The sequence below is a fragment of the Pseudorasbora parva genome, chromosome 13, assembly GCF_024679245.1.
Source record: "Pseudorasbora parva isolate DD20220531a chromosome 13, ASM2467924v1, whole genome shotgun sequence".
Taxonomy (NCBI): Eukaryota; Metazoa; Chordata; class Actinopteri; order Cypriniformes; family Gobionidae; genus Pseudorasbora; species Pseudorasbora parva.
In genome coordinates this window covers 17340927-17358643 of record NC_090184.1, presented here as the reverse complement: position 1 = coordinate 17358643, position 17717 = coordinate 17340927, and the positions used below count along the sequence as shown (strand labels likewise).

Sequence of the window (17717 nt, the reverse complement as noted above, 5' to 3'; positions counted from 1 at the left end):
TTCCCTTCCCTTCCCTTCCCTTCCCTTCCCTTCCCTTCCCTTCCCTTCCCTTCCCTTCCCTTCCCTTCCCTTCCCTTCCCTTCCCTTCCCTTCCCTTCCCTTCCCTTCCCTTCCCTTCCCGTCCCGTCCCGTCCCGTCCCGTCCCGTCCCGTCCCGTCCCTTCCCGTCCCCGCTTTTACCTTTTTTACTTGCTCCTCCTTTTCCTTTCCATTTCCTCTTCCATTTATACTTTTTAAATAACTTAATTTATTTTCTTGCTTTGCATTCCCTTCCTTTTTCCATCCCTTCCATCTTAGATTTTCCCTTCCCATTTCCTGTCACTTTCCCTTTTCATTTTCCTTTTATTTCCCTTCCTTTCCCTTCCTTTCTTTTCAACTCCCTTATCTCCACACATTTACCTTGCACATTCTTCCATAATTTCTTTCTTTCATTTTTGCATTTTTTGACACCTTCAATTTGTCTGTTTCTCATTTCTTCTCCCTTCTTTATCTATACTTGTATTTTCTGCCTCTTCTCTTTGTCTTTACTTTTCATTTTCTCTATTTCATGTCCTTTGCATTTTCTTTTCACTTTTTAAATTTTCACTTCCTCCTCCTTTTCCTTTCCACTTCCTCTCCCATTTCCTTCCCTTTCCACTGTTTCTGTATTTCCTTTTCTTTCATGTTTTTATTTACTTAGTCCTTCCCCCTTTCTTTTGTTTCATTATATGATTTCTTCCTTTCTCTTTTGTTACATTACTTGCTTCCTTTCCTTTCCTTTCCTTTCCTTTCCTTTCCTTTCCTTTCCTTTCCTTTCCTTTCCTTTCCTTTCCTTTCCTTTCCTTTCCTTTCCTTTCCTTTCCTTTCCTTTCCTTTCCTTTCCTTTCCTTTCCTTTCCTTTCCTTTCCTTCCCTTCCCTTCCCTTCCCTTCCCTTCCCTTCCCTTCCCTTCCCTTCCCTTCCCTTCCCTTCCCTTCCCTTCCCTTCCCTTCCCTTCCCTTCCCTTCCCTTCCCTTCCCTTCCCTTCCCTTCCCTTCCCTTCCCTCATCTTCCCGTAGGCTTTGATTTAGACTATGCGAGTGTATCGTATTACATTTCTTAGCATGCTGTGACACACATTCTCTCCACAATGACAGCTCTGAAATATGAATCCCCAGTGCCTAATCCATTAGTCTCTCTCTCCTCCTCTCTTACTTCCCTCTCGATCACTTGCTCTCTAGTTGAATTAGCATGATAAAGTGCAGTAGTTAATTGGAGCAGCCATGGAGTTCATATGTGCCATAACGCAGGTAATGTTAATGAACAAGGCTCTCAAGCATTGATGAATAATGTCCTATACACACACATTTCTTAAACTCAGTTCATCTAAATCATATGTTTTGTGTGATGGGTAGGTTTAGGGGTAGGGTTAGTGTAAGTGTTAGTTTGTGCAGTATGAAAACTGTCTATGGAGAGTCCCCACAAAGATAGTGAACTGTGTGTGTGTCAGTCAAAACCATTCTTTTGTGTGTGTGTGTGTGTCAAGTGTTTGGTTCTCTATTAGTTTCTGTGTGATGAGTACTTCTGAAATCTTAAGCAAATTGAATGAAAAGACTAGCGCGAAGATGCACATTGGTTCAAAACTCCTTCAAGTTTAATAGAGCTGCAGTTTAGCCGTTTCTTTCTTTGATCATAACACAATTTGTGTTGTCTGAAATCATATCCTGTTTCCTGCATACAGAAGCACACCAATCATCCAAACAGGAAATGATTTTTCCCCTCCGTCAAAGAGCGAGTGACAGATAGAGAGAAGGCCTCAGTAAATCTGCTGCCATAGCATCTAAATCTGCCCTCTATTTAGTTCTCATTTGTTTGTTTGATTATTTATTTATGCATTTATTTGTGTTCACGCCGTGCTTTCGCCAGCATCTCGAGTGACGGACTGAAGAAAAAGGAGCTGACAGCCGCGCCAGAGGCAACAAGAGACGATATTATGGCATGTATGTGTATGTATGTGTGTTTGTGAGCGTGGACCAATTGTGGCAGAATATGTGAAAGGATGAAAAGAGAATGACAGCAATTATTCCAGCCCACACAGCTCACTGGTCCCCTCCTAATGCGATCCCGCTGCAAAGCTCCTGTTCCGCTGTTGCACCTCTCTGAATGCCAGACCGAGACACACGCAGAATATTAACATTGCTGATACTGAGTGAGATTTCAGATGCAATTTCAGATCTGTTTAGTGGCTGGAACATCAGAACACAACTGGGAAGGCGTATTCATTCCAGCGACGTTTTTTAGTGAACTAAAAAAGTGAACTCCGTCGTATTCATACAATCAATACAATCTTGTCTTCCTCATGAACTTTTAAAGAAGTGTTGCACATGAAATGAACAGATTCGGGTTTTTTGCCTATATTTTATACAAGAGCCTGAATAGAACATCAACTTAATAACTGCTGGCTCAATCCTGAACGCTTGTTTGCTGTGCAATTGTGAATAAATAACTGTCCTTTTTTTCTTAAACAAATGTTGTGTGTATTTGAGGTGAAAAGAAGTATTAGTCTGTGCATAACACTTAATCTTTTATAATGCAAGATTTTGCCTAAATGTATTAAATTACTTGTCTTGCTATCACCAGATCAAGCTCAATTTAAGATTGAACGTTGGTCTGGGGAGTCTGCTCTGTATTTTCTTCTGCACAAGAGGCGTGATCAACTGGCATTATTCAAATCACTCTGTATGCATTTGGATAGCCCTTCAACCAATCAGACCACTAGAGCCATGATCAACAGGCAACGACCCATCGTTTCTCTATCTGTCATTGTGTTAAACTGCCAATAATGCGCCAGGTTGATAAGCCAGTCAGCGATTGGTTCCCGCAAAAGTGTAACAGAAGCAGTTGGAAGGTTTCCAGACTGAGTTGCATGACGAAATCAAATGGCCGGCAGATCAGGCTGGGTTTACCCAGTCTATTAAATGACTGAACACCCACATACAGTAGGTGCAATAAACTAAAATATAATGTTAAAAAGTGCTTTAGGGCCTGTTTACACCTGTTCGCTTCACACATTTGCTCTGATCTGATAGCTATTCGGTTATGAAAATACCAGGTGTAAATGCCCCCTAAAATGCTTTCAAGGCCAGTTTAAATCAGATCACTCAAACCACTTCATGAGGTGGTGTGAGACTCATTCCGGGTAAATCTGGATGTAAATGCATCTTGTTGTTGAAACCGCAGATGTAGATTTTATTCCCGAACTGTTGAAAAAATAAACGTTTAAGAGCGTGGTATAGCCACATTTGACAGTGCTACTGTAACATGCATTGCCACAGACATTTATTTCAGCAAGCCAACGCGCCAAATGCCGCAAATGAAAGTCGCAGACACTGCTCTCAAAAAATAAGAGCACAAAATTGTATCTTTTAAGGTACACATGGCTGTCAATGGGGCTGTACCCTTCAGGGTACATTTTTTGTACCTCTAAGTAGAGGAAAACAATGGTGTATTTGTTCCCTGAGGACAAGTTGTGTACCTTTTAAAGATACCGTTACTATATAAGTTTTGTTCCCCAAGGAACAAAATTGTACCTTTTTTTTTCTGAGATAATTTTTATTAAAAGTAATAAGACTAAATGTTCTTACCAGTGCTGATCTTGAAATTAGCTGATAAAATGCAGCTCATTTTTGTTGCTTTCTAATGAATGACAGAACACAAGTCTAAAAAAAAAAACAAATTTCAGAAGACACACCATGCTGGATATTGCCTGTCATTCGTTTTCATGAAATGTAATGCGACATATGCCACACATAATGGGGTTGGTGACATATCCTCAGAAAAACTCCTGAGATCCAAAAGCTAGTGCCAGCGCTTTGCCATCGCAACTCACCTATGACTTGACAACTGAGTGCAGACATTTCACTCATGTTGGATGTGTCAGTGTCACATTAGCATAGGCCATACTGTTTGAATTCATTATTTGTTTCATTATTCATTATTTGACTGCCAAATTAAAATCTTAACGGAAGAATAAAATAATGTTATTAACCAGTTTATGGTAATAAAAAAAATGTTTGTGTTTAGACTGATTTAACTTGATTTTGTTTATGTATATTTTTACCTTTTGTTTTGTTTTGTTTTGTTTTTATTCCTTGAACCGATTCAAAGCCCTGACAAAAAAACAAACAAACAAAAAAAAAGTTGTCAGCCACCATGGGTTTTTGACCATTTTCACAAAAATGTAATGGCCCATTAATATTTTGTTTTATGAATATCTGAGCATGCAATATAGCAAAAGAAAGAGCTGACCCTCTTCTAATAAACAACACAAAATGTTTTATTCTAGCTTCATGCATTCTTTTTTTTTATCAACAGTTGAATATGGTTAAGTTTCATTAAATAAAACAACATTTTGAACAAAAAGCTGAGAAAATCACATTTTTGTGAAAGAATACATCCAGATCAGATTCAGAACGATGATCAAACACAGATGGAGTACATCGAGTCCATCAACACTCCTAATGCTTCACAGTCCTGTAGCTCGTCCACATATCATTCACTATTAGATAGTTTTGATTTATATGTTTAATGTTGATGATCACATTATATTTCATATGCATCTGCTTACATGTGATCGCTTTTACAAAGACGCGTTCTCCTTACGTGTGTTTTTATCAGGAGATTCAGTACTCATTCAGAAGATGCATAATAGCGCCCCCTAGCGTATGACAGTGAAAACACGGAAAATTCTGTGTTTGGCCGGGAAACTTTTTCTAACAAATAACGAAAAATTCTGTGTTTGGCGGGGAAAGAGTTAAAAGTTTTGATAGACCAATTCATATTCCAATATCCCATACTAAGCTTTACGGTATTGAGACAAACCTGGGTACATCATCTCAAGCATGACCTGAGGTCACGTGCAACTTTTCGGCACAGCACCACCTTCTTGTCAGGCAAAATGAAAATTGGCTATTTTTGTTTATAGACCTAGCTTCTAAACGTTTCTTTCCAAAACCCTCTTTTGATTCAGTGCAGCATACCAAGTCATACAATATACAATTTTCCATATTGGTCACTTTAGTCATCTGGCATTTTTAACTAGTTGTAAACTGCTGTATTTTTACAAATACATTAGCATATTGTTTTGGTTAGTGTCAACAGGACTGTTCTCTGAAGGTAATTTAATAAAACTGGTCTTGATAAATTAATTGAGTTATACTGAGAACAATGACCGTTAGATGCCATAATTGGTAAAAATTGCTGTCCTTCATTTTTTATTTCTTCGAAAGCCTACTTTTTTTGACTCCTTTGGTCTCCATTGGTCAGATTTTTACTCAAATCAGCTCAGATCTTCTGACCATTCTGGCAAAAAGTTATTAAAAGCTTTTTGATAGACCAAATTATTCTCATTGTTGGTATTAGGGATAAAATGATTAGCGATTTCACGATAAACCACAATAAAATGTTCACAATTGAATAAAACCATTGCGATTTTGAAAGCTCATGGCAAATCCTGTCCAGCCAGCATCAATCTGATGCAAAGATGGCATACAACGTTGTTGGTTTTTTTTGTAAGAGAAGACATGGAGGGAGTCATTGCTCTAGAGATTTTTCAGCCTTCCAGAGCCCCATTTTCACCGGAATTACCTGGAACAATTTGCACCAGGAACTTTTTCCCCCCAGACCTGCTACTGTCTGCATTTCCACTGCGGTCTAGAGTACCGTGACAATTAGGCCAATTTAGCCCAGTGATGTAGGACAGCGTGCGGTTGCTCCTCCCAGTCAGCGACGGACAGGAATCATTTTTGCGCGACACTGTCTGTATGAATAACAAGTATGGAGGAGATTCAAGCAGCGGTGCTTTTGCTGGTTATGTATTAGTTTACTAAAGAGGTAATTAATAAAACGGCAAAAAAGAAAAAAGCAATGATACTATAGCATATTCTGAAAGCTTGTAAAGGTAGATTTACAAATGAGATAACGTATGTTATTATCATCTATTACAAACATTGACCGTGAGATTTCTGAGACGACCTCCCGCCAATCGGACAGAAAGCGCAAGACTGATATTTACTGAACGCAGAACGAACCTCACAAAAGACTTTTAAAAATGTCAGTTGAAATATCAGCATGTTCAGCACCCAGGTCCCACTCCCGAAAGTTCCTGAACTTTGAAAAAGTACTACCTCGCGAGCAAGTCTGTTTGGAGGGGGAAATATTTACCCAGAACTTAATTTAGACCCAGTCGAAACATACAGAGTATCACCCCAAAGTTCCTAGATATCTGGGGAAAGTTCCTGTGGTGGAAACACGGCTTAAGAGGACCATATCTGAGGTATGGTGGTCATTTGGCTTTTTTTCATTCGGCTTTTACAAAAGTACTGAGAGAAATTGAAGTGACCCTGTCCACTGAAAATGCAAAAATTAATCTTCGTGACCACCACCCACTGTTGTATAGCGTCCTTCACAATGGGTCCTTCAGAAGGTTCTATGGGGTCCCCAGAAAGATTCAGAGGACAAAAAGACAAAGCAAAAATGAGTAAAGTCTACAGAACATGTTTCACTTCTAAATGTTTCTCCCCTTTCTTACCGTACATACTCTAGAATTATGTTTACTTAGTATCTTTCTAGTGATTTTTTTTCCACTATTGCCCCCTTCATTTTGCTCACTGGGGTTGTAAGGTGGTATTATTTTCCTAAAAACACTTATTGTAAAATTTGCTTATACAAATAATCTTTAATTGAAAATGTTTAAGTTTATACTTCCAAAATTAAGCATAGCATTTATATAATAGTTTAAATGTTTTTTTTTTTTTTTTTTTAATACAGATGGATTTTAGGAAAGGGGTCCCTCAAAAAAAGAAATCTTGGTATGATAAAGTTTGAAAACCCCTGTTATAGCCAACACAAGTCAATTAAACTGACCTCAAAACAAAAACTAACTTATTAAAAAAGTGAATAATTGGACACACAACATTTTCTTGAGTTGAAATATTTTATCTCACTTGTAATTAACATGAATCTTCCACAAAAATTTTTTTGCAGCAAGTGTAATACAATACAATCAAACAAATCAAAAATTCACTATTATGGGTGACATTTAAGGGACGACGTACATTCATTGTTGTACCCTTATTATATCGTTTTTTACGGGGACATGACATATTGATTTGAGTCTCAAAATCTTACCCGTTAATAAATCCATTTTGTACAGTGTACAAAACAATCGCCTAGAGAAGATAATTCCCTACAATATTAGAGTAGTATTCAAAATTCCTCTGATTTAATTTTCAATACAATCAAAAACAGACACAAGACAGCATCTTCCGTGACATGACTGTGGTAACTAGAAAATGCTTCACTCTTTAATTGCTGCAAAAGTGAAAGTGACATGACGTGTAGCCAAGTATGCTGACTGCACGCACACACACACACACACAAACACACACACACACACACACACACACACACACACACACACACACACATCAGTGAGTATTGAGCACACACCTGAAGCAGTGGGCAGGCTTTTTTTCTCTCTTTTTTTTTTTTTTTGCAGTGGGCACCCAATTGTTGCTTGCAGCTATATTTGAAAATGAATCAATTCACAGCAGTGGTTCATTTGCAGTTTGAATATCACTGCAAAAAAAAGCTCCTCTTTATAGCGCATCTTATAGAATATATGTTTTTTTGTTGCTGCTCACTTTGCCCTCTGGTATTGACTCCATTTTGAGTGTTTCCACTACTTTCTTTGCGTGTGTGTGGTTCAGGTTCTTGCTGGATGAGCTTGGTTGAGCTGCAACACTATAGATTTAAACAGAGCTGCGAGCTGAAAGGGAAGAGGAGCAGTGGCATGGATCAGAGGGCAGAGGCAGAGAGAGGTTAGGTCCCATCGGAGGCAGCCCTGCTGTAGGTGACAGGACTGGCTTCGATCTGTCTGTTTAAACTCACAGATCCCGCTCAAAATCCCACTTCCTCCTGGCACATACTTTTTTCAACAGTGTGTTAACTTGTGAAAGGCATCTGTTTCAAACATCTCTTCTCACAACTTGTTATCTGTCCATTTAAACCATAATTCAGTCAAGCAATCCATTATTCATTCAGTAAAGGATTAGATCACTGCTGATGTAATGTCAAGCACAAATAGCTGGGTCTAGACTACAATGGGCCTTATGCATCTAAAAAGCTTAAAAAGAAGAAAGCTTTTTTTGGGGGGGGGGGTGCTGTGGGATGAAGAGTGGCATGAAAAAATGGAAGAGGAGATGGTTTATAGAGGAAAGTAGAAAGGTATGTCTTTGTTGCATTCAATATAAAATAACACAGGAAAAACAAACCAGGGCAGAAGGAAAGTGATGCTGAGATGTTTGTAAAGGCCGCGGCCTGAATGCACAAGTCAAAGCTGAGATCATGACCTGAGAGGGATCCTGAGGAGAGGGTCAAGATACAAGAAAGGAGAGCTGTTCTTCACCTCACCTCTGACTGTTTCTTACACATAACATTGTGGATATTTCCCCAAAAGTTTGCTATATTCTACATGGTCCTCAGCTCAGTTTATTAACCCCAAGCCTTTTGCACAGTACAGCATATGAATCCTGAAGGAAAAAAGTCTAAAGTCTAACAGTCTAAAGTTGTCAAGCTGGTCAACCAGTTCATTTTAAATCTGCTATTTTTTTAAAGGGTTAGTTCACAGAAAAAGGACAATTCTGTCCTGAATTTTGACAGAAATTCATGTTTCACCCTCATGTTTTTTCAAACACGCAAGACCTTGGTTCACCTTCAGAACACAAATGAAGATATTTTGATGAAATCTGAGAGCTCTCTGACCCCCCCATAGACTATTCAATTAACACTTTCAAGGCCCAGAAAGGTAGGAAAGACATTGTTAAAATAGTCGATGTGACTTCAGTGGTTCGACTTAATTTTTTAAAGCTCTGAGAATACTTTTTGTGCCACAAAACAAAAATAACAACTTTATTCAACAATTTCTTTACATCTGTGTCAGTCTCCTGTGTTGTTGATGTAGTAATATACAGTCCAGCACTTCTGAGGGAATAAATTTGTTTTTTTTGTTTGTTTTTTTGCACACAAAAAGTTTTCTTGTCTTTTCATAAAATTAAAGTTGAACCACTGGAGTCACATGGACTATTTTAACAATCCCTGCGTTCCAATTCACATACTATCCCTACGAAATAGTACTCGGAAATAGAATTAGTATGTCCCAAATCATAGTATGCTGAAAAGAATATTCCAAAGATACCCGGATGGTTTACTATTTCCGGTCCGAATTTTAAGTGCGGATCAATGCGCACTCTAACGGCTGATACTGCCCACAACCCATTGCGAGTTGGACGAGGATTCAGTTAGAACTACAAACGCTGATAAAAAGCGTTAAAAAACAACAAACATGACGGATGTGCGAGTCCGACGGTTAAGTAGAGAAGTTTAGATAAAGGGGTTTGAGTGACCAACTATCAATATTTAACCTGACAAAAATACATTTATTCAGTGTTCTCCACATTATATTTCACCTGCAGCAGCATTGTGAACTTTTGTAATGACACGTTTGACTATTAACTTTTAAATGCATCATTATATTTAAACTGCAAACACACAAAGAGAGTCTCTGCATTAAAGAGACCCACAAATGGCAGATCAACGAGCGGCTACATTTCTCTTCGATACGGTAGGAGATTAAACTGAATGTGGAGGATTTGAACTGTGTGATGATTGACAGAGCAGTTTAAACGGTGACTGGATGCACGTAACTAAGTGACAGAGTCCGTTAAACATGATGAAGTAGTATGTCCCGAAGCTTGCATAATTTTCAGCTACACACTCAAAAGTATGTACTTTTTCTTCACAAAAAAAGTACATACTTTTAGGATGTAGTATAAGTGCATATAGTATACTATGCACGTGGGGAGCGAAGACCGGCCCGTGTGGTCTAATCAAACAAATGAGCTACCGTACCTCAAATTGCTCAAGATGTTAATGCTGGTTCTGATAGAAAGGTGTCAGAATAAACAGTGCATTGCAGTTTGTTGCGTATGAGGCTGCATAGCCACTAGGGATGACACAATTCTCTATTTAATATTGAACCGTTCGGTACGGCATTCACTGTTCAATATGCGCTTGTGATTTATTCGGTTTTGCATTTACCGTATTTTCCGCACTATAAGGCGCACCCAATTATAAGGCCCACCTTCAATGAATGGCCTATTATAAATATATATTAAATATTTTATTTTTTTTTCATTTATAGGGCGCACCGGATTATAAGGCGCATAGAAACTACTGCAGTCAAACGTGTGACTGGGTTTGCGTTATGCATCCACTAGATGGAGCTGTGCTAAAGGGAATGTCAACAAAACAGTCAGACAAACTGACTATTCGCATGGAATTAGTATTATCTCGGGACCTCTGGTGATATGTAATAATTGCAGAGAATGTCTGTGATCTTAATCCCGTGCGAATCGGCCATGTCTGTAATTTGTAAAGTAAAAATTCCCCCGCATAAAAATTCCCCCGCAAATGACCGACCATATTTTGCCGCACACCGAGGTCCTGTGATAATAGTAGTCCCGTGCGAATCGGCATCTCTGTGATTTGGCCAGGATTAGGCGGATTGTATATCATTTTTGCAAGTTTTTTTTTTCCTGTACGCATTTCTATCTTAATCTTTCACAAAGAATGGAGGCTGCATTAATTGCACCGTTATGAATTCCCGCATGGATTATACTTTCACTTTTGAATGAGTACCAATTTGGGAGCAAATTGCTTGAATGGTTTGTTCAATATTAACATCAATACTCTTCTTAATGAAAAACATAACAATAGAACAGTACAATGACAAGCTCGCTTAAATGGGCGCTTACTTTTGGCTTTGAAACTCAATCTTCCGCCGTATATTGTCAATTTCTCACTCGTGATTAATGAAATCTGACTCCTGCCGCTGGTCTGTGCTCAGTTCAGTTTTTAATTGTAGCGTGTTCTCTAACTGAATGAAATAATTTGTATTACTATAAAACTATCAAAACGATATCGATACATTTGACTGTTTATGATTTCATACAGCTATAACGAAAAAACATTTACAAGTCCTGACATCATATCCGTTCACTGAGAAGTCAGTGAATTCGAGTAAAATCACAGGGTTTGCTTATCCCGTGCGAATGTGCCACTGCCACGCAAAACTCAGATGTGGGGGAGAAATTTCTAAAGCACAGAGGTCCCAGATAATACTAATCCCGTGCGAATAGGGCTTAAGTCAAACTTTATTAAGCGTTCTGACAACTCTGTTCACTCCCATGGTAACGTTGTTCAAACGTTAATGTGCATATTAACAATATCTCCCAGCCTTGGAAATCTTTTGGCAGTTGCTGCGAGACGGTAGTTCGTTTGCGTATGGAGAGATTACGTCTTTTCGTAAAACGAAAGCAACAAGAAGGACCGCCTCGAAATTAATTGATGTGCATGCCCCGTACTAGTGCTGTTACCTTCATTCAAATAGTGACTGTAGAGACGCGGTGCGGCTTTGTAGTTTACCAGTCGTACTGAAACATTTTATGATTATTAAATAGTTTTTTTATTGGTTTTTCATACTGAAACATTTTGACAGAGCGCCTTGATCCATATGGCGCTCCGGATTATAAGGCGCACTGTCGTTTTTTGAGAAAATTAAAGGCTTTTAAGTGCGACTTATAGTGCGGAAAATACGGTAATTAATTATTTATATTTATCCATTTTAAATATTTCTCTCAGTTTATTTCAGCTCTGTTTGAGTGTGCCTGCTTAAGCGCTGATATGAGCAAATATCCAATCATATGCACTAAAGTTAGTGAGTGTTTAGCCGCGTTTTAAAGCCTTGCCGTTTAAACATTTCATTCCCATTTTACATGCGCTGAGCGCGTAATAGCCACAGACCAGTCAGGATGCCCATGCTTACCCCTGTCCACCTCTTAAAGCGCCGACAGTAAAAAATCAGAACTGGACCACAGAGCAATGGAAGGAGGTGGCCTGGTCTGATGAATCACGTTTTCTTTTATATCACATGGATGGGGCAGGATGCATGTGCGTTGCTTACCTGGGGAACACATGTCACCAGGATGCATTATGGGAAGAAGACAAGCCGACGGAGGCAGTGTGATGCTTTGGGCAGTGTTCTGCTGGATGTTACTTTGACACGTACCACCTATCTAAGTATCGTTGCAGACTAGGCATGTGCCGATTTTCGTTTATGCGATATATCACGATAATGAATATGCACAATATTGTTATCGTGGGCACTTCAGAATATCGTAAATAATAATTTATTAACAATTATTAAAATTGTTATAATGCACTCAAGAATACTTTGCCCATCAACACATCAAAGGGAAACGCTCAGATGTAAACAAGCCCAACATACGTTTGCACATGACTGAACGGGTGAAGGAGACGGGCTGAATGAAGTGCCGCTCAGTGACAGCAGAGGGCGCTGATGGAACGGCAGAATGCCGCGATTACCCCGGAAACCACGCAAACAAAAGCAACCGCTAGTGAAGAAGTTTTTAAAATAGCCATTCGTTTTTTGTAATCTCAATGTTGTTCATCACAGGCTCAGCACCAAATACTTAATACTTAAAGACTTAATAGGCTATTTATTTTCAAACTTAAACATTGTTTTAATCTGGACTACAACATTCCCTAATGATTACATTTTTTTTGGATTATTTGTCCAAAAGACACAACTTCATTAGTTAACATGTCAATTCATTATTACCAAACTGACAATGAAAAACACTTATAAAGAATTAATTATTCTAAGTAATGTTAATTTCTTAGTTACTGTTTAATAACAAAATAACTTTTTTTAATGGACCTAAGATAAAACTAACAATGATCAGTATTTCTTAACTAACATTACCAAAAGCATTATACTTTCTGTTACAAATGTAGCTATTGCTCAGAGTCTTAGTTAATGCATTAAATAATGAGACCTTATATTAATTTGTGACCTGTTGTTCTTTATAGCCTAATTCTTTTTGAAAATTGTACTTTTACAGCTATGGAAAAAAATTAAGAGACCACTTAACATTGATTTCTCTTCATTTTTTCCAGAGCTGTATATATTTTTGGTGCATTGTATTATTGTATTTAAACATTCAGTTATTTTTGTTATTACAAAAATAGTTATTAAAGCTGTTATGCTATGACAACACTTTTTTTTGCAACTTATTTCAATATCTTGATAATATCGTATATTGTGATAAAAGCTTCGCAATTAATCGCAACATGAAAAATTGCTATCGGCACATGCCTATTGCAGACCATGTTCACAGCATTCCTCATCGGGTCATGGCTGTTTAGGCAGCAAAAGGGGGACCAGCATAATATTAGGAAGGTGGTCGTAATGTTATATCTCACAGTGTGACTTCTAGCCTGACAAGCCAGACCCGCATCACTTAACATGTTGGGTCTAGGAACACACCGTTGGCAGGGCTCAATCCGAGAGGCGGGATAAACAGTTGTCTTTCAAATTCCCTCTGCACGCAATAGAGAGCGCTCCAACCAACACATTTTCTCAAAGAAAAGCTTTGCTCCAAGTCTTCCAGAGTCTCGGCCAAAGCTGATTCAGAAGACCGCCATTCGCCTGCTTCTTTGTTTTCAAGTAGCACGCAGAATGGTCACAACTCTTCCGTCATTATGGTAAGCCCACCCACCGATTCTATACACGATGTGATTGGCCTGACCAGAGTTTGTTTTTTCAGCTATTAAGCCAATGGAGAGTTGCTAAACGCCCTGGCTGCAAATTAGATTGGCTGCCGCTATTTACTGGAATAAAGTCTCTGCATAACCTTGATATCTATGAACAATGTTCCATTAGCCTAATTGTAGATTTTGCATTACATGAAAACAATGCTTATTAATGTAACAGGCTAATCAAACACTAGAGCAGTTGGAGATGATGTATTAGCACTACCTGAGATTTTCTAATCATTAATAGCTATGGAAACACCCCCCATCACACACACACACACACACATACACACATTCCCTGTCTGCCCTGCTGGCTCCCTGAGTCTGACCTTGACTGCTTGGCTCTTGGTAACTGCAAAAAGTTGTCTCGTTTAAATTCACTTGGGTTGCCAGGACCCTCCCACCTGACCCATTGATCTGGGTGGATTGCAGGTGTGGTATTCATGAGAGCGGCTGGGGATTTGTCCTATAAAGTTAAAATATAGTCCTGCTACGACTGCCATGTTTTATTCAAAAGCTCGTCTCCCTCAACTCCACCGATCGGGTACCAAAACTATTCAAAGTCTTATTTTCTTCTTATTGTTTCTATTTCAGTCTCGCACTCTCTCCCTTTTTACTGTTACACAAAGCAGCAAGGCACAAAACGTACCGTACTTTAAAGGGATAGTTCACCCGAGAATGTAATTCTGTCATTATTTACTCACCCTCATGTTGTTTCAAACCCGTTTGACTTTCTGTCTTCTGTGGAACACTAAATCTGAATTTACAGCTGAAGGTATAACCTGGAGGTACATTTGGACAATTCATATGTAATAATTAAGTAATGCAATCGTTTTGGTTAACAAAAAGGCGATGACTTTAAAGAAAGTCTTAAAGGGGGGGTGAAACACTCAGTTTCAGTCAGTGTCATGTCAATCTTGATTACCTATAGAGTAGCATTGCATCCTGCATATCTCCGAAAAGTCTTTATTTTTTTTATAATTATATAAGAAAGATGCGCTGTTCCGAGTCTTTCCGAAAAAAGCCGAGCGGGTGGGGGCGTGTCGTGTGAGCGGAGCTAAATAATGACGTGTGCAGCAGCGCGCTGCAGTGAGGAAAGTGATTCGCTCTGTGAGGAAGTGATTCGCTCTGTGAGGAAAGTGATTCGCTCAGTGAGGAAAGTGATTCGCCCGCCGCGTGAGGAAAGTGATTCGCTCTGTGAGGAAAGTGATTCGCTCAGTGAGGAAAGTGATTCGCCCGCTGCGTGAGGAAAGTGATTCGCTCAGTGAGGAAAGTGATTCGCCTGCCGCGTGAGGAAAGTGAGTCGCTCTGTGAGGAAAGTGATTCGCCCGTCGCGTGAGGAAAGTGCTAATACAGATCGACCGCCGGCCTATCAGTGGGTAAGTCAGTAGCTACTGGTTATATCACCTGTTTAGCATCCTACAAGCCAGCGCTTTGATGGGCGTAGCCTGTTGCTTTCGCTCTCTCCCTCGCTCTCTCTCACGCGCTTCCGGTAGAATTGTCCGTAAGGCCCATACAAGGAAATTCCGCCCCCATTAACGTCAAAGGGGACGCATGATCTCAAAAAACTTGCCGAAACTTATGACTAACCGGAAGTAGTATTTTTGACAAAGAAATACTCCCATCAAACGTCCACCTTAACTTTTGAAACTTTGTCTATGTTTAGTATGGGATTCCAAGTCTTTAACAGTGTAAAAAGATCAGTATGCATGAAACAGCATTTCACCCCCCCTTTAAAGGTTTGGAATGGCATGAGGGTGAGTCCAAATTTTCTTTTTTGGGGTGAACTGTGCCTTTCAATTCAATACAGATGACCTTGACTAGCATGACATACAGTGGTGAAAATTTATCAGCAAAAAAAAAAAAAACATTAAGCTGTTCTATCTTTGAACCATAAAGCATTTTTATGTACTCTTAGCAGGGTTTTAAATGGTTTTAAATGGCTTAAAACACACTGTTCACCAATTAAGTCACTCAGATCGGATGGCCTCGCTGCTCATCTGAGGACAATATCGATATATAGATTGAACTGAAATACACTGCAGTTACCAAATAAAATCTATTCTTTGTCTACTTTTTTCTTCAAAGATAGAATTAAAGTTAAAACCATAAGCAAATTGTCTCAGTGTAATCAAATCTAGTTAACATGTGCTTTGCTAAGTTCATGTTGGCAGTAAGGATTGTAAGAATGTTTAATACAGGCAATAAGCTGATGCTCTGCTTGTAGGGGGCAACATGGACACGCCACATAAGCTGTCAAACATATTCAAGCCTCTGATGACTGTCCACATTCCCTTCACCAACATAAAGCTGAAGTTTTCTCAGACAAAATGCTCTTGCTGGTCATTACAAGCTTGGCTAAAATTATGCACAGGCAAGCCTGCGAGTTTTTGATAAGTTTAACATGCTGTACATGTGCATGTGTGTCGCAAAGCTCACACCATTTCTTCTACTTATATTTTCGAAGGACTGATGGACCCTCTAAAGGGAACTTTGCAAAAAAAATACAGACCTTGTGCTCACTAGAAACGTTTTGCATGCACACAGGATTTTTTTTTTTTTTTTTTTTTTGGATTTTCACGCATCACAATTTCCACTTTATGTATACTATAACCTATTTCATATTTGCATTTTCTGTGACGCTCGAGTAACCACGCCGTGAAATAGGCTGATGGCGCAATACAGCAGTGTGCATTGTCATATTTGCAAAGTTCAAATGTCCATAAAACCAAGTTCAAGGGTCCAGTATACCTCTAATATCGCGGCCTTACGTCTCCTTTAACGCATTATCTGTGCCACCCGTGAAACCGCGGCATGAAATGATGGTTAATGATGCAATACGACTGTGCCCATTGAGCTTATGCCAAGTGGTTTAATAAAGGGTTTTGATCTTGTGAAATACAACATTTTAGAGCATTTTACTGTTCCAATCTTTTGTGTATTGGACAATATAAATATACTGCCCTAACAAAATCCAAATGATCTTCTTTTTTCTTTTTTTTACTGTACCATTGTTTTGTTTTTTTCATAAACCATTAAACTTGGCATATGACAATGCACACCGAGCTCCTTTCACGGCTGCCACAAAGTTAAATCAGTTAAAGTGGAAATAAGGCCAGGAAATATGACACGCTGCCCAAATGAAAGCCAATTCAGCTTTCACTGAGCACTTTTTTACTCTATCAGCCTTTTTTATGGACCGTTGAACTTGGCAAATTAGACAATGCACAATTAGACATACCGTATGTTGTTTTGCGTCATCAGCCCAGAAAATGTTTTGAAACGGACATAAGGCAGTGATATTAGAAGTATACTACCCTAGCAAAAGTAAAAGTTAGAGCAAGTACATCTTTATTAATTCATATGCATTCATAATCAAATTTTCCTCATGGTAAAATGTCAGGGACACACAAAGGAAATATGTCGTAGAAAGCATACATAAAATGGATATTGTAATGCTTGAGCATGCAAAGAGCAATGCTCAGTTTCTTCAGTTTGTCATGAGCAAGAGATAAGTTCACATGCACAAAAGTCTGTATTTTTTATGGCAAAGATGCCTTTAGGGGCTCCATGCTAATTAGTTTATAAATTCTAAAAATTCAAAATAATGTGGCTATTTTTAAAACACTGTAAAATTAAAAAAGAGTTTTTACATATTTTATATCATTTATTTAATGAATTATCTTTTAGTTGTGGAATAATGTCTACCCCACCTGTAACGTATAACTTGTAAATAAAATATTATCCTTACAGCATTATTTCCAGTCAAGCTCCTGTGATGTGTGACCAATTTTGGTAAAACAGTACACTATTGAGAGAGTGAAATGTGTGTTTTAAAAGAGTTTAAAGGGATAGTTCACTTTAAAATGAAAATTCTGTCATGCTTTCCTCATCCTTTACTGTTTCAAACTTGTGTGAATTTCCTTCTTCAGCTGAAAACAAGGGAAGATATTTTGAAGAATGTCAGTAACCAAACAGTTAACTGGAGCCATTGACTTCCATAGTATTTTTTTTTTTCCTACTA

At 38.6% G+C, this 17717-nt stretch overlaps 1 protein-coding gene across 2 annotated transcripts in view; it reads left to right on the top strand.

Moving 5' to 3' along the window:
• The window catches only part of si:dkeyp-14d3.1 (transmembrane protein 132C), a 507611-nt gene that overhangs the window by 390288 nt on the left and 99606 nt on the right, over nt 1–17717 (top strand). The window lies entirely within an intron of this gene.